Source organism: Anolis carolinensis, unplaced genomic scaffold (genome assembly GCF_035594765.1).
Source record: "Anolis carolinensis isolate JA03-04 unplaced genomic scaffold, rAnoCar3.1.pri scaffold_21, whole genome shotgun sequence".
In the NCBI taxonomy this organism is placed as follows: Eukaryota; Metazoa; Chordata; class Lepidosauria; order Squamata; family Dactyloidae; genus Anolis; species Anolis carolinensis.
The window spans coordinates 592501-616796 of NW_026943831.1; the positions used below are offsets into that span (position 1 = coordinate 592501).

Consider the following 24296-nt stretch of genomic DNA (forward strand, 5'->3'; position numbering starts at 1 on the left):
TATTGATTGATTGATTGATTTACTGCATTTATATCCCGCTCTTCTCACTTCGGAGTGGGCTCAGAGCAGCTTACAAATCAAATGTACATATACAATATATTATGAGCATAGCACAATACAAGCATTAAATTACTCTATTGTACTATATCATTATATGGTAATATTATTAGTAATATTATTTATTTATTTATTTATTTATTTACTGCATTTATATCCCGCTCGTCTCACCTCGGAGTGGGCTCAGAGCAGCTTACAAATCAAATGTACATATACAATATATTATTAGCATAGCACAATACAAGCATTAAATTACTCTATTGTACTATATCATTATATGGTGATATTATTAGTAATATTATTTATTTATTTATTTATTTACTGCATTTATATCCCGCTTGTCTCACCTCGGAGTGGGTTCAGAGCAGCTTACAAATCCAATGTACATACAATATATTATTAGCATAGCACAATACAAGCATTAAATTACTCTATTGTACTATATCATTATATGGTGATATTATTAGTAATATTATTTATTTATTTATTTATTTACTGCATTTATATCCCGCTTGTCTCACCTCGGAGTGGGTTCAGAGCAGCTTACAAATCCAATGTACATACAATATATTATTAGCATAGCACAATACAAGCATTAAATTACTCTATTGTACTATATCATTATATGGTGATATTATTAGTAATATTATTTATTTATTTATTTACTGCATTTATATCCCGCTCGTCTCACCTCGGAGTGGGTTCAGAGCAGCTTACAAATCCAATGTACATACAATATATTATGAGCATAGCCCAATACAAGCATTAAATTACTCTATTGTACAATATCATTATATGGTGATATTATTAGTAATATTATTTATTTATTTATTGTTTATTTACTGGAGGGGGCTCAGAGCAGCTTACAAATCAAATGTACATATACAATATATATATTATTTATTTATTCATTTATTGTTATTTATTGTTTATTTACTGCATTTATATCCCGCTCTTCTCACCCCGGAGGTGAGAATGAACATACAATGTATTATGAGCATAGCACAATACAAGCATTACATTACTCTATTGTACTATATCAATATATGGTAATATTTTAGTCATATTATTTATTTATTTATTGTTTATTTACTGGAGGGGGCTCAGAGCAGCTTACAAATCAAATGTACATATACAATATATATATATATATATATATATATATATATATATATATATATATATATATATATATTATTTATTTATTTATTGTTATTTATTGTTTATTTACTGCATTTATATCCCGCTCTTCTCACCTCGGAGGTGAGAATGAACATAAATAATAATATTTACAATTATTATTACTATTCCTATTCTGATTTATTTAGTTATTTACAAATCAAATCTACATATACAATATATTATGAGCATAGCACAATACAAGCATTAAATTACTCTATTGTACTATATCATTATATGGTGATATTATTAGTAATATTATTTGTTTATTTATTGTTTATTTACTGGAGGGGGCTCAGAGCAGCTTACAAATCAAATGTACATATACAATATATATATATATATATTATTTATTTATTTATTGTTATTTATTGTTTATTTACTGCATTTATATCCCGCTCTTCTCACCTTGGAGGTGAGAATGAACATACAATGTATTATGAGCATAGCACAATATAAGCATTACATTACTCTGTTGTACTATATCATTGTATGGTAATATTATTAGTAATATTATTTATTTATTGTTTATCTGCTGCATTTATATCCCGCTCTTCTCACCCCGGAGGTGAGAATGAACATACAATGTATTATGAGCATAGCACAATATAAGCATTACATTACTCTGTTGTAATATATCATTATATGGTAATATTATTAGTAATATTATTTGTTTATTTATTGTTTATTTACTGGAGGGGGCTCAGAGCAGCTTACAAATCAAATGTACATATACAATATATATTATTTATTTATTTATTTATTGTTATTTATTGTTTATTTACTGCATTTATATCCCGCTCTTCTCACCCCGGAGGTGAGAATGAACATACAATGTATTATGAGCATAGCACAATATAAGCATTACATTACTCTATTGTACTATATCATTATATGGTGATATTATTAGTAATATTATTTGTTTATTTATTGTTTATTTACTGGAGGGGGCTCAGAGCAGCTTACAAATCAAATGTACATATACAATATATATATTATTTATTTATTTATTTATTGTTATTTATTGTTTATTTACTGCATTTATATCCCGCTCTTCTCACCTCGGAGGTGAGAATGAACATACAATATATTATTAGCATAGCACAATATAAGCATTACATTACTCTATTGTACTATATCAATATATGGTGATATTATTAGTCATATTATTTATTTATTTATTTATGTATTTACTGCATTTATATCCCGCTCTTCTCACCCCGGAGTGGGCTCAGAGCAGCTTACAAATCAAATCTACATATACAATATATTATGAGCATAGCACAATACAAGCATTAAATTACTCTATTGTACTATATCATTATATGGTAATATTATTAGTAATATTATTTGTTTATTTATTGTTTATTTACTACATTTATATCCCGCTCTTCTCACCCCGGAGTGGGCTCAGAGCAGCTTACAAATCAAATCTACATATACAATATATTATGAGCATAGCACAATACAAGCATTAAATTACTCTATTGTACTATATCATTATATGGTAATATTATTAGTAATATTATTTGTTTATTTATTGTTTATTTACTACATTTATATCCCGCTCTTCTCACCTCGGAGTGGGCTCAGAGCAGCTTACAAATCAAATCTACATATACAATATATTATGAGCATAGCACAATACAAGCATTAAATTACTCTATTGTACTATATCATTATATGGTAATATTATTAGCATAGCACAATACAAGCATTAAATTACTCTATTGTACTATATCATTATATGGTAATATTATTAGCATAGCACAATACAAGCATTAAATTACTCTATTGTACTATATCATTATATGGTAATATTATTAGTAATATTATTTATTTATTTATTTATTTACTGCATTTATATCCCGCTCGTCTCACCTCGGAGTGGGCTCAGAGCAGCTTACAAATCAAATCTACATATACAATATATTATGAGCATAGCACAATACAAGCATTAAATTACTCTATTGTACTATATCATTATATGGTAATATTATTAGCATAGCACAATACAAGCATTAAATTACTCTATTGTACTATATCATTATATGGTAATATTATTAGTAATATTATTTATTTATTTATTTATTTACTGCATTTATATCCCGCTCGTCTCACCTCGGAGTGGGCTCAGAGCAGCTTACAAATCAAATCTACATATACAATATATTATGAGCATAGCACAATACAAGCATTAAATTACTCTATTGTACTATATCATTATATGGTAATATTATTAGCATAGCACAATACAAGCATTAAATTACTCTATTGTACTATATCATTATATGGTAATATTATTAGTAATATTATTTATTTATTTATTTATTTACTGCATTTATATCCCGCTCGTCTCACCTCGGAGTGGGCTCAGAGCAGCTTACAAATCAAATCTACATATACAATATATTATGAGCATAGCACAATACAAGCATTAAATTACTCTATTGTACTATATCATTATATGGTAATATTATTAGTAATATTATTTATTTATTTATTTATTTACTGCATTTATATCCCGCTCGTCTCACCTCGGAGTGGGCTCAGAGCAGCTTACAAATCAAATCTACATATACAATATATTATGAGCATAGCACAATACAAGCATTAAATTACTCTATTGTACTATATCATTATATGGTAATATTATTAGTAATATTATTTATTTATTTATTTATTTACTGCATTTATATCCCGCTCGTCTCACCTCGGAGTGGGCTCAGAGCAGCTTACAAATCAAATCTACATATACAATATATTATGAGCATAGCACAATACAAGCATTAAATTACTCTATTGTACTATATCATTATATGGTAATATTATTAGTAATATTATTTATTTATTTATTTATTTACTGCATTTATATCCCGCTCGTCTCACCTCGGAGTGGGCTCAGAGCAGCTTACAAATCAAATGTACATATACAATACAGTAGAGTCTCACTTATCCAAGCCTCCCTTATCCAACGTTCTGGATTATCCAACGCATTTTTGTAGTCAATGCTTTCAATATATCGTGATATTTTGGTGCTAAATTCATAAATACAGTAATTTCTACATAGAATTACTGTGTATTGAACTACTTTTTCTTCCAAATTTGTTGTCTAACATGATGTTTTGGTCCTTAATTTGTGAAATCATAACTTAATTTGATGTTTAATAGGCTTATCCTTAATCCCTCCTTATTATCCAACATATTCGCTTATCCAACATTCTGCCGGCCCGTTTATGTTGGATAAGTGAGACTCTACTGTATATAATGAGCATAGCACAATACAAGCATTAAATTACTCTATTGTACTATATCATTATATGGTGATATTATTAGTAATATTATTTGTTTATTTATTGTTTATTTACTGGAGGGGGCTCAGAGCAGCTTACAAATCAAATGTACATATACAATATATTATTTATTTATTTATTTATTTATTGTTATTTATTGTTTATCTGCTGCATTTATATCCCGCTCTTCTCACCCCGGAGGTGAGAATGAACATACAATATATTATGAGCATAGCACAATACAAGCATTAAATTACTCTATTGTACTATATCATTATATGGTAATATTATTAGTAATATTATTTATTTAATTATTTATTGTTTATCTGCTGCATTTATATCCCGCTCTTCTCACCCCGGAGGTGAGAATGAACATACAATGTATTATGAGCATAGCACAATACAAGCATTAAATTACTCTATTGTACTATATCATTGTATGGTAATATTATTAGTAATATTATTTATTTAATTATTTATTGTTTATCTGCTGCATTTATATCCCGCTCTTCTCACCTCGGAGGTGAGAATGAACATACAATATATTATGAGCATAGCACAATATAAGCATTACATTACTTTGTTGTAATATTATATGGTGATATTATTAGTAATATTAATTATTTATTGTTTATTCTCTGCATTTATATCTTGCTCTTCTCACCCCGGAGGGGGCTCAGAGCAGCTTACAAATCAAATGTACATATACAATATATATATTATTTATTTATTTATTTATTGTTTATTTACTGCATTTATATCCCGCTCTTCTCACCTCGGAGGTGAGAATGAACATACAATATATTATGAGCATAGCACAATATAAGCATTGCATTACTCTGTTGTACTATATCATTATATGGTAATATTATTAGTAATATTATTTATTTGTTTATTTATTGTTTATTTACTGCATTTATATCCCGCTCTTCTCACCCCGGAGGTGAGAATGAACATACAATATATTATGAGCATAGCACAATACAAGCATTAAATTACTCTATTGTACTATATCATTATATGGTGATGTTATTAGTCATATTACATTTAATATATAGTATATAATTCATATTAAATCAAAAAGCATTGAAACCATTCAGCCTGGGCATGATGCATGCCAAACATGGGGAGCAGAAGACAAAGCATGAAAAGCATCCCGAGATCAATGTTAAAGCCACAGGATCCCAAAATGGTGCTGCCTTTCCTCCTGACCAAAGGAGAAGTAGCCCCCCTCCCCCAAATATAAGGAGATAGGAGACCCTTCCCCACAATGATGGGCACACGGGCCCCGCCCCGCCCCGCCCCGCCCCGCCCTGCAGCAAACAGGCGGCGTGTCTCCCCCTCCCACCCCCAAAATGGCGAGGGAGGGGCTCAGGTGTGCGCCCTCCCCCCCCCCCCTCAAATGCAGAAGGGCCCCTCCTCACCTGGCTCCTGGGGGGCTGTCAAGGGGGTCTCCGGAGCGGGGAGGGCGCGGGCGAAGCAATGCGGAGGGGATGCGCAACCTCCGCCGCCGCCGCCGCCGAGAACGCCAACGCCGCCCCCCCTCCCCTCCCCTCCCCACCCCAGCTCAGCTGGCCGTGACGTCACGCCGCCCAGGCCCCGCCCCTCATGAGAGGGAGGGACAGGCAGGGAGGAAGGCTGCCATGGCCGGGATCCCTGGGTGGCTGCCTGGCCATGGTCCAGAAGCAGCACTCTCTCCTGACGTTTCGCCCATATCCATGGCAGGCATCCTCAGAGGTGGTGAGGTCTGTTGGAAATTAGGCAAGTGGGGTTTAGATATGCTCAGTCGTTTAGTCGTCTCCGACTCTTGGTGACCTCCTGGCCCAGTCCAGGCCAGAGCTCCCTGTCGGCCGTCACCGCCCCCAGTCCCTTCAAGGCCAAGCCAGTCCCTTCAAGGATCCCGTCCATCCATCTTAGATATATCTCTATGGAATGATGTCCAACGAGGGAGACAGAAAGGACCCTTGTCTGTTGGAGGAAAGTGTGAATGGTGCAAGTGATCACCTTGATTAGCATTGAACGGCCTTGTGTTGTCGAAGGCTTTCATGGCCAGAATCACAGGGTTGTTGTGTGTGTTCTGGGCTGTATGGCCATATTAATTGTTGTTGTTGTTGTTAATATTATTATTGACACAACAACATTGTATGACACAGCAAACAAGATAGACATGCTGGATTTCGTTTCACAAAACCACAAGTCGAACACTTCCCAAGTGTCTAGGACTGTGTGATGTATTTTCGGATGATGCTGCAGATCCCAGTAGGGTGGCCTTTTGCAGTTGGCAGATCGTAATTTTGTCAATGTCTATTGTTTCCAAATGCCGGCTGAGATCTTTTGGCACGGCACCCAATGTGCCCATCACCACCGGGACCACCTGCACTGGTTTCTGCCAGAGTCTTTGAAGTTCAATCTTGAGGTCCTGAGAGCGGCTGAGTTTTTCCTGTTGTTTTTCACCTGGGATGGCAACATTAATGATCCAAACCTTTTTTTCTTTTCCACAACTGTGATGTCTGGCGTGTTGTGTTCCAGAACTTTGTCAGTCTGGATTCGGAAGTCCCACAGTATCTGTGCCGTTGCGCCTGGGGCTGTAAACTCTTAGTGAAAGAGGCATGGACGTGACATCTTTCCCCAGGGGATTGCTTCTTGCCCTCCTTTAGGGAAACTGGAACTCCCAAGGACCAAAACACTGTAGTTAACTCAAAAACTGGGTTTATTCTTCACAAAGGGGGTAAAAGAAAATATACATTACAGTCTTTGGTTGTTTAAGTCCATGAAGCTTGTCCAGATCCCTCTTTCTCTGGCTGTGAATGCCGGAGCAAACTCAGCCTCAGTCCAATGACCTATATCTGAAGACAAGAGTCTTCCTCTGTTGCCAAAGGACTGATGTGAAGGCGCTTGAGACTCCTCAACGTTGTTCAGGTTGGCCCTGAACATGAAGTGTGAGTCCCAAGGGTAAGAACCTCAGAATTGGTGCTGAGAGGTAACTTTTGAAGGGCTTTTTGAGCCAAGCCTCTCTTTCACGTCCATCCGATAGAGAACTTGCTGATGGAATGAAAAGGAGGAAACACAGTCCTACTCCAGGAAGAGGTGGAGCCAAACAGTTTTGCTGAGTGAGCAATGTAACAGGTACAAACAACATTGATTGACAGATATAAATAACCAATCCAACTACATTTACAGGGTAAGAGCAAAATCAGGCATGATACAACAATTCAGATCTTGAAACTTATAGTTTGACATATAGATGGCGCCACTCGCGCCGTCACAGTATCTTTGCGTGCTCATTTTCCAAGACTTTTGCAGGTTTATGATCCCACCAGTTCTTTGCTGCTGGGAGGTGGTACTTGAGGCATACGTTCCAGTGAATCACTTGGGCCACATAGTTGTGCCTCTGTTTGTAGTCTGTCTGTGCAATTTTCTTACAGCAGCTGAGGAGATGATCAAGGGTGTCATCGGTTTCCTTGCACAGTCTGCATTTTGGGTCATCAGCTGATTTTTCGATCTTGGCCTTGATTGCCTTTGTTCTGATGTCTTGCTCCTGGGCTGCAAGGATCAGGTCTTCTGTCTCCTTCCTTCTTCAGTCTCCCATTCGTGAGCCATAGCCAGGTCTTCTCCTTATCAACCTTTCCTATTATTATTATTATTATTATTATTATTATTATTATTATTATTATTAGATACACAATAAGATTCATATGTATGTAGCAAACAAGATCCCTCTGCTGGCTGTTGTATTGGATCCCACATCAGACCCTTCCCAAGTGTCTAGGACTATGTGATGTATTGGTGAATAAAGCGTGCAGATCCAAGTTGGGTGGCCTTTTGCAGCTGACCAATGGTAATTTGGTCAACACTGATGGTTTTCAAGTGCTAGTCGAGGTCTTTAGGCACTGCACCTAGTGTGCCCATCACCATTGGGACCCCCTTGACTGGCTTGTGCCAGAGTCTTTGCAGTTCGATCTTTAAATCCTCATATTGTGCCAACTTTTCCAGTTGCTTCTTGTTGATTCTGTTGTCACCTGGGATTGCAACATGGACAATCCATACTTTGTTTTTTCCCATGATCACGAGGTCAGGAGTCTTGTGCCCCAAAACTCTGTCCGTCTGAATTTGGAAGTCCCAGAGTATTTTCTGCAACTTTTTGAGGCTTGTGGTCCCACAAGTTCTTTGTCACAGGCAGATGGTCTTTGTGGCACAAGTGGCTCACCTGCACAATGGTATTCTGCCTCTGCTTGTATTATTATTGTTGTTGTTTATAGCAGCAGCAGCAGCATCACCCCTTAATTTCAGGGGGAGAGATAAGAAATATTCTAGTCTTTGAAGGAGCAGAAGGGAAGTTCCTGTTACTTTCTGCATCAGAAGGTCTGGAACAGGAATGGGCAAATTTCGGCCCTCCAGGTCCTTTGGACTTCACCTCCCACAAATTCTGGGTGTTGAGGTCCAAAACACTCGGAGGGCCAATGTTTGCCCACGCCTGGTCTGGAACATCATTCCTCCAGGTATTGAGGACTTCAGCTCAACAGAACTGAGAATGCCTAGACATTGGCATCTGGGAAGCTGTAGCCCCAAACGCTCCGTGTCTTGTCCATTTCATTGTGCACCTTCACTTTCATTCCAGCTTATGGATCTTTCTTGCCTAGATGACTTCAGAGAGGGCTTACCCTTGCTTCCTTCTGAGGCTGAGAGAGTGTGACCTTCCCAAGGTTAGCCCATAGGTTTATATAGCCGAACCCTGGTCTCCCCGAGTCCTCATCCAAGGCTCAAATTATTAGAGTATTTGCGGCACAGCAGTAGTTGGATGGAAGCAGTGGAGCGCAGAACGAAGAGACACTCAGAGACGTTGGTAAAACTATTTACAAAGTTTTACTGTATGCAGCAATAATCAACACAAACAGACTTGCAGACGACAGACGAACACGGGACTGCTCTGTTCTCCAACAGAACTTGACTTGAACTCTAGGCAGACAGAACTCAACTGAACTGACGCAATCGTTATGCACAAAAACTTGTGTCTGGATACTCCCTGGTTCCTAGACTGCATTTCAATGTATATTGGACAATCCATTTGATGTTGTTTGTTATTACTGTGAATTTAAACAGTATAACTAATTTGCCAGACATATTGTTTACTGAACTGGTTTATTTTCAATTGTATATAGAGTAGGTCATTTGTGTTTGAGTACTCCCTAGTTCCAGCCACACATCAAGGTCATCATAGCTTCTTGGCAATTAACTCTTTCCACTCTATGGTACATTCTGGATGATGCAATCAGTTGCAATACAAGCATGGCACAAATTGCATTTAAACACTATCAATCCCACATTAACACAAACCACTAGGTTCTGCTGGCCCTGTACTTCTGCATGGTCCCCTTTCGCATATGGAAACCTGGCTTTCTTGTCCGTTCTTATAGGGATGTACACACACACACACACACACACAATCTGCCTTGACTCCCAGCTCAGAAGGAAGGCCAGATTCAAAGAAGTGACAAGTGGAGTGCCGCAGGGCTCCGTCCTGGGCCCGGTTCTGTTCAACATCTTTATTAATGACTTAGACGAAGGGTTAGAAGGCACGATCATCAAGTTTGCAGACGACACCAAACTGGGAGGGATAGCTAACACTCCAGAAGACAGGAGCAGAATTCAAAACGATCTTGACAGACTAGAGAGATGATGGGCCAAAACTCACAAAATGAAGTTCAACAGGGACAAATGCAAGATACTTCACTTTGGCAGAAAAAATGGAAATCAAAGATACAGAATGGGGGACGATGCCTGGCTAGACAGCAGTGTGTGCGAAAAAGACATTGAACTTGACTCGAACTCTAGGCAGACAGAACTCAACTGAACTGATGCAAGCTTGTGTCTGGATACTCCCTAGTTCCAGCCACACATTAAGGTCATCATAGCTTCTTGGCAATTAACTCTTTCCACATTATGTTACATTCTGGATGATGCAATCAGTTGCAATACAAGCATGGCACAAATTGCATTTAAACACTATCAATACACAAATCCCACATTAACACAAACCACTAGGTTCTGCTGGCCCTGTACTTCTGCATGGTCCCCTTTTGCATATGGAGACCTGGCTTTCTTGTCTGTTCTTATAGGGATGCACACATACACACACACACACACACACACACACACACAATCTGCCTTGACTCCCAGCTCAGAAGGAAGGCCAGATTCAAATCCCATCAAAGAACCCCAAGGGATGGTCCTGATGAAGGAAGGCTGCAGTGCCGCTGAGGCTGCTGGTGCTGGAGGTGCGCAATGGCATGCCTCCGGCCACCCAGCCGGTGCCTCTCTCTGTGGCCGAGGCCTCCCTGTGCCAACGTCCTCCCCCTCCCTCCCCCTCCCCTCCCTTCCGCTCTGGACACTGGACCTTTCATTCCTTGCCAGTTCCCTGGGTCTCTTTCTGCTCCAGAGGACAGCCGCTCTCTGCATCCCAAACAGAGGCTCCACTGACCGCAAGGGGAAAGAAAGAGAGGGAAAGAGGGAGGGAGAGAAAGAAAGATGGAAAGAGAAGGAGAGCCGGGAGGGGAGGGTCTTCTCAGTCCAAAGCACAGCCGGCACAGCCAGCCGGACCCTTGCATGGCAGCGGTCAGCATCCCCTTATTGGCCACACAGGCCCAGGGTGCATTAACCCACACAAGGCATTGCGCAATGGCCGCATCCATCTGGCAGGGACAGAAGTGGACACTTGCACATGGTCCATGCACTCATCCACCCCAGGTCTGCTGTGGGCAGCCACTCACCCTGCAATGGGGCTCAATGGAGAGCCCAATGTAGCATACGGAATATCACTGGAGAGCAGTTGCAATGAATCACTGCAATGAATCACTCTGACCAGGAGGTCATGAGTTCGAGCCCCGCTCGGAGCCTATGATTGTCTTGTCTTTGTTCTATGTTAAAAGGCATTGAATGTTTGCCTAATATGTGTAATGTGATCCGCCCTGAGTCCCCTTCGGGGTGAGAAAGGAGGGCGGAATATAAAGGCTGTCAATAAATAAATAAATAAATAAATCACACTGTGCTTTGCGACTGTGTCGTGGAATGCCAGTCACTGCTTTATACAAGCCCTTCATTTTATTTTATTTATTTATTTATTTATTTATTAGGCTACTCCCCGTTTGGCTCGGAGCGGTTTACAGAAATAGATTAAAACAATACACTTAGCTTTAAAATAACAATAAAAACAACAATAAAAACAGACATAGCCCTGAGTTTTTCACCCATTGAAAGCTTGTCGGAAGAGCAAGGTTTTGCAGGCTTTCCGAAAGGCAAGGAGGTCTCGGATAGTTCAAGTTTCAACGGGCAAGGCCTTGCCAGTCCGGGGATTGTGTAACGCAAGTTACTTACGCTATGCTGAGTGGACAAGGGATTTTGGCCACTGACTCCCTTCCAGGGAGTGCTGAGACAGGAGCAAACGAAGGCCTTTGGGGTCCCTTCCAGCTCTGGGGCTCTGTGGTTCCCTCTCCCACATTTATTTATTTATTTATTTATTTATTTGCAGCATTGATATTCCGCCCTTCTTTCTCACCCCCAAGGGGACTCAGAGTGGATCACATTACACATATAAGGCAAACATTCAATGCCTTGACATAGAACAGAGACAGAGGCAAACGCAGGCTCCGAGCTGGCCTCGAACTCATGACCTCTTGGTCAGAGTGATTTGTTGCAGCTGGTTGCAGCTGGCTGCTCACCAGCCTGCACCACAGCCCCTGCCTGCCTGCCTGCCTTCCTTCCTTCCTCCTCTTCACAAATTCCCTGAGCCCAAGACAGTCCCATCTTGCAAGGTTCCTGGGAGCCACACTGAACCTGAGCCAGGAGTGTGGTGTGGCCACAAAAAAAGCCAATGCAATTCTATTCTGCATCAACAGGGCTAGAGGAGGCATGGGCAAACTTTGGCCCTCCCTCCAGGTGTTTTGGACTTCAACTCCCACCATTCCTGACAGCCTCAGGCCCCTTCCTTTCCCCCTCATTCCTGAGACAATTCATAACAAAAGGTTACCGCAAGGCAAGGGCGCACATGCTCAAGAGTCCCAATGGTGCCGTGTCTCATATTTTTTACACATTTCATAATATGGGGTCCGATTTCTGGGCATGAGTCCTCTTGGGGTTTCTTCCACCATCAAATCCTGGGGCTGGAAGAGACTCTAGGACCAACCATCCCATCCAACCCTCTTCTGCCAGGCAAGGAAATACAGTCAAAGCTTTCCCGACAGATGCCCATCATGGAATGTAGGAGGGTGACAGGCAACCTTGGCTTGGCCCAGAGCAGCCCTTTTTAGGCTCATGCTTTTGCGCTGCCATTTCTTCACTGCTTCTTTTTGACTGAAAGCCTGCAACCTGCTTCCCTGGAAAAACCAGCCAGGTTCAGCCCACTGGCCCTTTAGGTAAAGGTCAAGGTTTCCCCTGACGTTGTCGTGTCCAACTCTGGGGGTTGGTGCTCATCTCCATTTCTAAGCCGAAGAGCCGGCGTTGTCCGTAGCCACCTCCAAGGTCATGTGGCCACTGGCATGACTGCATGGAGCGCCGTTACCTTCCCGCCAGAGCAGTACCTATTGATCTACTCACACTCTGGGGGTTGGTGCTCATCTCCATTTCCAAGCCGAAGAGCCAGTGTTGTCCATAGACACCTCCAAGGTCATGTGGCCACTGGCATGACTGCATGGAGCGCTGTTACCTTCCTGCCGGAGCAGTACCTATTGATCTACTCACACTCTGGGGGTTGGTGCTCATCTCCATTTCTAAGCCGAAGAGCCGGCGTTGTCCGTAGCCACCTCCAAGGTCATGTGGCCACTGGCATGACTGCATGGAGCGCCGTTACCTTCCCACCGGAGCAGTACCTATTGATCTACTCACACTCTGGGCGTTGGTGCTCATCTCCATTTTTAAGCCGAAGAGCCGGCGTTGTCCGTAGACACCTCCTAGGTCATGTGGCCACTGGCATGACTGCATGGAGCGCCGTTACCTTCCTGCCGGAGCAGTACCTATTGATCTACTCACACTCTGGGGGTTGGTGCTCATCTCCATTTCTAAGCCAAAGAGCCGGCGTTGTCCGTAGACACCTCCAAGGTCATGTGGCCAGCATGACTGCATGGAGCGCCGTTACCTTCTCACAGGAGCGGTAACTATTGATCTACTCACACTCTGGGGGTTGGTGCTCATCTCCATTTCTAAGCCGAAGAGCCGGCGTTGTCCGTAGACACCTCCTAGGTCATGTGGCCACTGGCATGACTGCATGTAGCGCCGTTACCTTCCCGCCGGAGCAGTACCTATTGATCTACTCACACTCTGGGGGTTGGTGCTCATCTCCATTTCTAAGCCAAAGAGCCGGCGTTGTCCGTAGACACCTCCAAGGTCATGTGGCCAGCATGACTGCATGGAGCGCCGTTACCTTCTCACAGGAGCGGTAACTATTGATCTACTCACACTCTGGGGGTTGATGCTCATCTCCATTTCTAAGCCCAAGAGCCGGCGTTGTCCGTAGACACCTCCTAGGTCATGTGGCCACTGGCATGACTGCATGTAGCGCCGTTACCTTCCTGCCGGAGCAGTACCTATTGATCTACTCACACTCTGGGGGTTGGTGCTCATCTCCATTTCCAAGCCGAAGAGCCGGCATTGTCCGTAGACACCTCTAAGGTCATGTGGCCACTGGCATGACTGCATGGAGCGCCGTTACCTTCCCGCCAGAGCAGTACCTATTGATCTACTCACACTCTGGGGGTTGGTGCTCATCTCCATTTCCAAGCCGAAGAGCCGGCATTGTCCGTAGACACCTCTAAGGTCATGTGGCCACTGGTATGACTGCATGGAATGCCGTTACCTTCCTGCCGGAGCAGTACTTATTGATCTACTCACACTCTGAGGGTTGGTGCTCATCTCCATTTCTAGGCCGAAGAGCCGGCATTGTCCGTAGACACCTCCAAGGTCATGTGGCTGGCATGACTGCATGGAGCGCCGTTACCTTCCCGCCAGAGCGGGTACCTATTGATCTACTCACATTTGCATGTTTTCGAACTGTTAGGTTGGCAGGAGCTGGGGCTAACAGCGGGCGCTCATTCCACTCCCAGGATTTGAACCTGGGACCTTTTGGTCTGCAGGTTCAGCAGCTCAGTGCTTTAACACACTGTGCCACCAGGGGCGCTTTAGGCTTTCCTTTATGGCTCCCTTGGGGCCCCTTAGGCTTTCCTTTATGGCTCCCTTATTGTGCAAATCCTCATCCCCCAAATTTATTTATTTATTTATTTAATTTACAGTATTTATATTCCGCCCTTCTTTCTCACCCCGAAGGGGACTCAGGGCGGATTACAATGAACACATATATGGCAAACATTCAATGCCAACCGACAAACAACATTCAGTTTTTTAGACAGACACAGAGGCATTTTTTAACATCTTTCCAGCTTCACGATTCCGGCCACTGGGGGAGCTGTTGCTTCACCGTCCATTGGTGGCTGTTCTTCCTCTTCTTTTCCTCGTGAGCAGTTTTATGGTGTTGTAGATTAGTTAAATTAGCCTCCCGCATAAAGCGTACCTAAAGCGGCTTAAGCGGCTGAGGGGGAAAAGGAAGGGGCCTGAGACCAGGAATGGTGGGAGTTGAAGTCCAAAACACCTGGATAGAAGGCCCAAGCTTGCCCATGCCTGATCTACACTGTAGAACAGGGGTCCCCAAACTAAGGCCCGGGGGCAGGATGCGGCCCATCGAAGCCATTTATCCGTCCCCCATGGCACAAGGGCAGAAGGGCGTTAGACTAAATGACCCAAGGGGTCTCTTCTTCTCTTACAACCATTATTATTATTATTATTATTATTATTATTATTATTATTATTATTATTATTATATTTTATGACACAGCAAACAAGATAGATATGCTAGATTTCGTATCACAAAATCACATTATTATTATTATTATTAACATTGAGGCTGGGTGGCCATCTGTCAGGGGTGCTTTGCTAGTGCTTTTGGTGCACAAAGGCATAAGGGGATTGGACTTAATGGCCCAAAGGGTCTCTTCCAACCCTCTTTATTATTATTATTATTATTATTATTATTATTATTATTATTAACATTGAGGCTGGGTGGCCATCTGTCAGGGTGCTTTGCTTGTGCTTTCGGTGCACAAAGGCAGAAGAGGGTTGGACTAAATGGCCCAAGGGGTCTCTTCCAACCCTCTTTATTATTATTATTATTATTATTATTATTATTATTATTAACATTGAGGCTGGGTGGCCATCTGTCAGGGTGCTTTGCTTGTGCTTTCGGTGCACAAAGGCAGAAGGGGATTGGACTTAATGGCCCAAAGGGTCTCTTCCAACCCTCTTTTTATTATTATTATTATTATTATTATTATTATTATTATTATTATTATTATTATTATATTTTATGACACAGCAAACAAGATAGATATGCTAGATTTCGTATCACAAAATCACATTATTATTATTATTATTAACATTGAGGCTGGGTGGCCATCTGTCAGGGGTGCTTTGCTTGTGCTTTCAGTACACAAAGGCAGAAGGGGATTGGACTTAATGGCCCAAAGGGTCTCTTCCAACCCTCTTTTTATTATTATTATTATTATTATTATTATTATTATTATTATTATTATTATTATTATTATTATTATTATATTTTATGACACAGCAAACAAGATAGATATGCTAGATTTCGTATCACAAAATCACATTATTATTATTATTATTAACATTGAGGCTGGGTGGCCATCTGTCAGGGGTGCTTTGCTTGTGCTTTCAGTACACAAAGGCAGAAGGGGATTGGACTTAATGGCCCAAAGGGTCTCTTCCAACCCTCTTTTTATTATTATTATTATTATTATTATTATTATTATTATTATTATTATTAACATTGAGGCAGGGTGGCCATCTGTCAAGGGTGCTTTGCTTGTGCTTTCGGTGCACAAAGGCATAAGGGGATTGGACTTAATGGCCCAAAGGGTCTCTTCCAACCCTCTTTATTATTATTATTATTATTATTATTATTATTATTATTATTATTATTAACATTGAGGCTGGGTGGCCATCTGTCAAGGGTGCTTTGCTTGTGCTTTCGGTGCACAAAGGCATAAGGGGATTGGACTTAATGGCCCAAAGGGTCTCTTCCAACCCTCTTTATTATTATTATTATTATTATTATTATTATTATTATTATTATTAACATTGAGGCTGGGTGGCCATCTGTCAAGGGTGCTTTGCTTGTGCTTTCGGTGCACAAAGGCATAAGGGGATTGGACTTAATGGCCCAAAGGGTCTCTTCCAACCCTCTTTATTATTATTATTATTATTATTATTATTATTATTATTATTATTAACATTGAGGCAGGGTGGCCATCTGTCAAGGGTGCTTTGCTTGTGCTTTCGGTGCACAAAGGCATAAGGGGATTGGACTTAATGGCCCAAAGGGTCTCTTCCAACCCTCTTTATTATTATTATTATTATTATTATTATTATTATTATTATTATTATTATTAACATTGAGGCTGGGTGGCCATCTGTCAGGGGTGCTTTGCTTGTGCTTTCGGTGCACAAAGGCAGAAGGGGATTGGACTTAATGGCCCAAAGGGTCTCTTCCAACCCTCTTTTTATTATTATTATTATTATTATTATTATTATTATTATTATTATTAACATTGAGGCTGGGTGGCCATCTGTCAAGGGTGCTTTGCTTGTGCTTTTGGTGCACAAAGGCAAAAGGGGGTTGGACTTAATGGCCCAAGGGGTATCTTCCAACCCTCTTTATTATTATTATTATTATTATTATTATTATTATTATTATTATTATTAACATTGAGGCTGGGTGGCCATCTGTCAGGGGTGCTTTGCTTGTGCTTTTGGTGCACAAAGGCAAAAGGGGGTGGGACTTAATGGCCCAAGGGGTATCTTCCAACCCTCTTTATTATTATTAATAATAATATTAATAATATTAATAATAATAATAATAATAATAATAATAATAATAATAATAATAATAATAATTGAGGCTGGGTGGCCATCTGTCAGGGGTGCTTTGCTTGTGCTTTCGGTGTACAAAGGCAGAAGGGGATTGGACTCAATGGCCCAAAGGGTCTCTTCCAACCCTCTTTGTTGTTGTTGTTGTTGTTGTTGTTTTATTGTATGACACAGCAAACAAGATAGATATGCTGGAATAATAATAATAATAATAATAATAATAATAATAATTATTATTATTATTATTATTATTATTATTATTATTATTATTATTATTATTGTTATTATTATTATTGCTCGGTGGCCAACTATAGTCCGGCCCTCCAACGGTCCGAAGGATTGTGAACCGGCCCCCTGTTTAAAAAGTTTGGGGACCCTTGCTGTAGAATAAACGCAGCCTGGCACCACCTGGCATAGAATCATTGAATTGGGGGCCATCCAATCCAATCTCATTCTGCCATTCAAGACACAATCAAAGCATCCCCGACAGATGCCCATCCTAATTGATTGCTGTGGCTCAAAGCAATGCAATTAAGGTTCTCTCCCTTTTCTGGATATATCTATTATTGCAGTTTGACACCACCTCAGCTGCCACGGCTCAATGCTATAGAAACATGGGAATTGAAGAAGGCGGAAGATATTGCAAAGCTACAACTCCCAGAATCCCAGAGGTTTCCCTGACATTCAAGGAGAACCATTTGGCTCTTGTGAAAAATGTGGTCTTGATCCACAGCATTGAGGTCAATAGGATGACTCAAGCATCATGACTATGTGGCCCGGGAAAATGTGGATGGCATTTGCAATATGCAGCAAGTAAGCCATAGAATCCTAGAGTTGGAAGGGACCTCAAAGGCCATCTAGTCCATCCCGGGCTGTGGCGCAGCTGGCTAGTAACCAGCTGCTATAAATCACTGACCGAGAGGTCATGAGTTCGAAGCCCGGGTCAGGTTAAGCCTCCGACCATTAATAGCCCCGGCTTGCTGTTGACCTATGCAGCCCCGAAAGACAGTTGCACCTGTCAATTAGGGAAATTTAGGGACGCTTTATGCGAGGCTAATTTACACCATAATAAAACTGCCAGCAAAACACGAGGAAAGGAATGAGGAAGTACAGCCACGACTGGACGGTGAAGCAACAGCTCCCCCTGTGGTCGGAATCGTGAAGCTGGAAAACTGTTTAAAAAAAATGCCTCTGAGTCTGTCTAATGTATGTTGTTTGTCTGTTGGCATTGAATGTTTGCCATATATGTGTTCATTGTAATCCGCCCTGAGTCCCCTTCGGGGTGAGAAAGAAGGGCGGAATAGAAATACTGTGAATAAATAAATAAATAAAATCCCTATCTCTGTCTACCAAATCTAATCTTGCTTAGATATTGTTGCACCCATAGACTGCGTAGGCACCTCAAGACCACACTGAAGCCCCAGAATATAAGCAAGGAAGCTGTTTATTGAAGGTTATATGCAAGCAAAAGCAAATAAAGTTCAAAGTCAATAAAATAGGATTAAATCCATAAGAGCAAGGTATTGAAATTCAAAAAGCAAAAGTCTATAAAAGCCACACAAAGAACATAGTCCAGAACTGGATATCGAAATAAGTTCCAAGAGATATCAAGTATAGTCCACACTAGAGTATTTCCAAGGCATGAATCCAGGATAACCACAGGAAGACAGAACTAGGGTTCGGGAATACAGTAGAGTCTCACTTATCCAACATAAACGGGCCAGCAGAATGTTGGATAAGTGAATATGTTGCATAATTAGGAGGGATTAAGGAAAAGCCTATTAAACATCAAATTAGGTTATGATTTTACAAATTAAGCACCAAAACATCATGTTATACAACAAATTTGACAGAAAAAGTAGTTCAATACGCAGTAATGCTATGTAGTAATTACTGTATTTACAAATTTATTTATTTATTTTTATTTATTTATTAAACTTATATACTGCTACTCCCAGTTTGGCTCGGAGCGGTTTACAAAAATAGATTAAAACAATATACTTGGCTTTAAAATAACAATAAAAACAATAAAAACAACAATAAAAGCAACAATAAAAACAGACATAGCCCCGAGTTTAGCACCAAAATATCACGATGTATTGAAAACATTGACTACAAAAATGCGTTGGATAATCCAGAACGTTGGATAAGCGAGTGTTGGATAAGTGAGACTCCACTGTAACTCCAAAATAATCCAAAGTATAAGTCAATGAAGAATCACAAGGCAAGGGTCTTGACCAGAATAAAAACCCAACAGCAAAGTCACCGAAATCCAACTGAAAACACAGACCAAGGCAAGGCTGGAACCTGAAGCTGGATACCCAGGAACATGGAGCAAAGATCCTTCTTTCTTGAATAAGCAATGTTACCACCTCTGCTATGGCAGAGAAGAACCAGGCATTTAAGGAAAATCCAAGGTCTTTCTTCCATGAGAAAACTCTTTCTCTCATGAGAAAATTACTCATTAGAGCGCTTCAAAAGCAGTCATTTGCTTCTCCGCAAACATTCTCGTTCCCTCCTTTGGTGAGTTATCGCTCCCCTCCTGTCAAACTCATTATCCTCCTCTAAACTAGAATGTCCATCTGGCACCTGGAGATCTGACCTTGACTGCTGGTTCACAATGCCTGCTTGCAACCATTCGGTCTCTGGTCCCAGAATCCACTGGGACAAACTCTGGCTGCTTCTCAGGTGCAAACCCAGAGTCCCCTGGCAAAGCAGGCGCAGGGACAATGACTGGCTGAATGGGCCCAATCCCAGGCTGAGCTACAACAGCTATTTAAAAACTCCACACTGAATTCTTTGAAGGCAGGCAGCTCCCACAATGCTGTTGTGCCCTTCATTAAATTTGGTAATGGTTGAGATAAAAATGGCACCTTAGGTCACACCTTCACCATGACTGTTGAAGTTCTGCTCATAAGTGACAGCTGTCGGCCATTCCACCTTTGCAGACCTCCAGCCACGTTTTCCAGAGGCCGAGGGTGGGGTCCATTTGTGCAAGGCAAAGGCCAACCCTCCTCTGAACAAACCTTGCCAAGAAAATCCCATGACGGCGTCCCTTTGGGATTGCCACAACTCAGAAAGGACTTGAAGGTACAACAACAACAACAACAACAACAACAACAACAACAACAATGGGCACTTTAGGAGCACTGGACATCATCAGTCACAGCATGAAAGAGCTCGGCATGCATTTCAAAGTACAGTAGAGTCTCACTTATCCAACACTCGCTTATCCAACATTCTGGATTATCCAACGCATTTTTGTAGTCAATGTTTTCAATACATCGTGATATTTTGGTGCTAAACTGGTAAATACAGTAACTACTACGTGGCATTACTGCCTATTGAACTACTTTTTCTGCCAAATTTGTTGTATAACATGATGTTTTGGTGCTTAATTTGTAAAATCATAACCTAATTTGGTGTTTAATAGGCTTCTCCTTAATGCCTCCTTATTATCCAACATATTCACTTATCCAACATTCTGCCGGCCAGTTTATGTTGGATAAGTGAGACTCTACTGTATCACCAAGCAGCTGCTTGCACCTGTTACGTATTAGACACACGTTGGGGCACGTGCCAACAGTGCGGCCAAAATGCTGGCAAAATGCATTGGACAGTCCCCACCATCCCCTTGCCCTGGTCACTCACCCAGGCAATGGGGAACCACAGAGGCCATCTAGTCCAACTCTTGGAGATGTGGCTTCCAAGGCATGGCCACCCACCTTTTGTCTACAGACACCAGAAGAAGCATGGCAGAGACTTGGACTGAACGACCCTCGTAGCAGATTTCAGTTCTTCTGTGACCCTATGAGAAGCAGACCCACAGCTCTGGGTTCTGCCTAAAGACCTCCTCAAGAAGGTAGGACCCAAAGCTGTGGGTCCAAATCCCAAGGGCCCTCTGCGTTCCACCGTTTCTGTCTTACCTTCTGGCTAAGTTTTAGATGTTCTTTCCATGCATGGGTTTGTGGTCCAGTCTTTCTGGAGCAGCAGGAGAAAACAGTCCAGGGCCTTTGGCTCAGCCTTGGTGCAGCTCAGGCATGTTCCTTGCCACCCGAGATCACAGTCCCAAAGCTGGCTCCATGCCCATAGGCACACTCTCGCGCACAAGGTGCCCTCCTCCTCCTCCTCCTCCTCTGCCTGGAATGCCAACAATGCAGAACACGCCGCAAGGATGACTTCAGCCACGAGGGCCGAGCCCATCAAAACAACCTCTCTGGGCAGCAGGCGGCAGGCAAGCAAGCAAGCAAGCAAGCAAGCCGTGCTCCGTTTGGAAACACAAGCCAATGTGTTTACTACATCCAAAGCCCCGTGGGCGGAAAGGCAAACCCGTTTTCGAGCGCACTCCCCTGAGGCTCCCTCCCGGCAGGAGGATCTGAAGCCATTGGAGAAAGGCCTCCACCCACTTTTGCATCACGGCACATGGTTGCCAAGTTTGGCTACAGTGGTGAAAGAGATGCCGTGTGTGTCCATTAGGCTTGCTCAAATAATTCGATTTCCAGTATATACACAGTATATATCACACACACACCAATTTAACAAAGTTTCAGCCACAAAAACAAAGTTTCTGAAGTAGAACAATGACTTTCACAGTAAAGACAACCCAATTTAACAGGAAATAAGACTTTCAAACCAGGAACAGATTTCTGCAATTATTAAAAAATGGTTTATTATAAAAGCTATGAAAATTCGCCAAAAATCAGAGGATAAGGGAAACGTTCCAAATTTTGGTGAGCTATCAGTGTTAAATGTGTTCTACCACTGTACCAAGTTGGAAGAAGATCACTCAAAAAATGAGGGCGGGAGAGTCCTGTAAAGTCCTCTCCCTCTGTGCTGTTTTTGGGAATTGCGCATGCGCGTCCGCCATTAACGAATTAATTTAGAAAATAACGAATTTTCGTTAATTTTGAAATTTTTTGGGGGCAAAATTCGGAAATACCTTCAAAAACGAAACGCTGTCCCCCTCTACTTTTGCAACGAGTTTAGAATCAAATTTTTCGTGGATCGATCAAGCCTAGTGTCCATCCACCTAATAACATGGAGGACCAAGCGAAAGTCTCCAGAAGGCAGGACCAAATCCCAAGCAAGGAAATGCCAAGTGGAGAAGGCACATGAGTGCGGGGTTCCCAGGCTGGCCTCAGCGGGTTATTATTATTATTATTATTATTATTATTAAACTTTATTTGTACCCCGCTAGCATCTCCCGAAGGACTCGATGCGGCTTACAAAGGCCAAGGCCTCAACACACAATATAACAATACAAAACAAAAAGCAAATTAAAAACAATTAAAACAGCATAAACAACAAGCAATAACAATACGCTAAAACACAATAGAACTGGGCCGGGCCAGAGTAATGGATAATGGGTTGGACTAGATGGCCCTTGGGACCCTCCCAATTCTGCAAGATCTTCTTGACAATGAGAGCTTTTGGGGAAAGAAAAGCAGGACTTTCCTCTCCCAGGAGGGTGGTGGGCTTGCTTTCCTTGAAGGTCTTCCAAGGGGGCTTGGAGTGCATTGTTGATTATGTTGATTTTAACCATTGTTTTTACTGTAATTGATGTTTTTATTGGATAACTGTTTTTTTGCTGTGTTTTGATATTTGATTGTTTTATCGGGCAAGGCCCCATGTAAGCTGCCCCGAGTCCCTTTGGGGAGATGGGGCGGGGTATAAAAATAAAGTTGTTATTATTATTATTATTATTATTATTATTATTATTATTATTATTATTATTATTATCAACACAACGACGTTGTATGGCACAGCAAACAAGATAGTTATGCTGGATTTCGTTTCGCAAAACCACAAGTCGAACACTTCCCAAGTGTCTAGGACTGTGTGATGTATTTTCTGATGATGTGTGCAGATCCCAGCAGGGTGGCCTTTTGCAGTTGGCAGATGGTGATTTTGTCAATGTCTATTGTTTCCAAATGCCGGCTGAGATCTTTTGGCACAGCACCCAGTGTGCCCATCACCACCGGGACCACCTGTACTGGTTTCTGCCAGAGTCCTTGAAGTTCAATCTTGAGGTCCTGATAGCGGCTGAGTTTTTCCTGTTGTTTTTCATCTATGCGACTGTCGCCTGGGATGGTGACATCAATGATCCAAACCTTGTTCTTTTCCACAACTGTGATGTCTGGTGTGTTGTGTTCCAGAACTTTGTCAGTCTGGATTCGGAAGTCCCACAGTATCTTTGCATGTTCATTTTCCAAGACTTTTGCAGGTTTGTGATCCCACCAGTTCTTTGCTGCTGGGAGGTGGGACTTGAGGCATAAGTTCCAGTGAATCATTTGGGCCACATAGTTGTGCCTCTGTTTGTAGTCTGTCTGTGCGATTTTCTTACAGCAGCTGAGGATATGATCAATGGTTTCGTCGGTTTCCTTGCACAGTCTGCATTTTGGGTCATCAGCTGATTTTTCAATCTTGGCCTTAATTGCCTTTGTCCTGATGTCTTGCTCCTGGGCTGCAAGGATCAGGCCTTCTGTCTCCTTCTTCAGGGTCCCATTCGTGAGCCAGAGCCAGGTCTTCTCCTTATCAGCTTTTCCTTCAATTTTGTCAAGGAACTTTCCATGCAGTGTTTTGTTGTGCCAGCTGTCAGCTCTAGTTTGTAGTGCGGTTTTCTTGTACTGGTTTTTTGTCTGCTGTGTTTTGAGGAGTTTCTGATTTTTGACTTCAATCAAAGCAGGTTCTTCACTTTGCTTTACATCTTCTGCCAGGGCATGTTCTTCTTCTTTGACTGCTTGTTTGACTTGTAAGAGTCCTCTGCCCCCTGATCTTCTA

The 24296-nt window shown here is 41.4% G+C and overlaps 1 protein-coding gene across 2 annotated transcripts in view; it reads right to left on the reverse strand.

Moving 5' to 3' along the window:
* The window catches only part of rusc2 (RUN and SH3 domain containing 2), a 91182-nt gene extending 69384 nt beyond the window's left edge, over positions 1 to 21798 (reverse strand). Inside the window, exon 1 of one of the 2 annotated variants that reach the window (XM_062966507.1) lies at positions 21443 to 21798. The gene's annotated coding sequence lies outside the window, so the exon portion shown is untranslated. Of the gene's footprint in view, positions 1 to 5953; positions 6074 to 21442 lie in introns of those variants that run through there. The other variant, XM_062966506.1, reaches the window with a different exon arrangement.
* Between the last annotated feature and the right edge of the window lie 2498 nt (positions 21799 to 24296).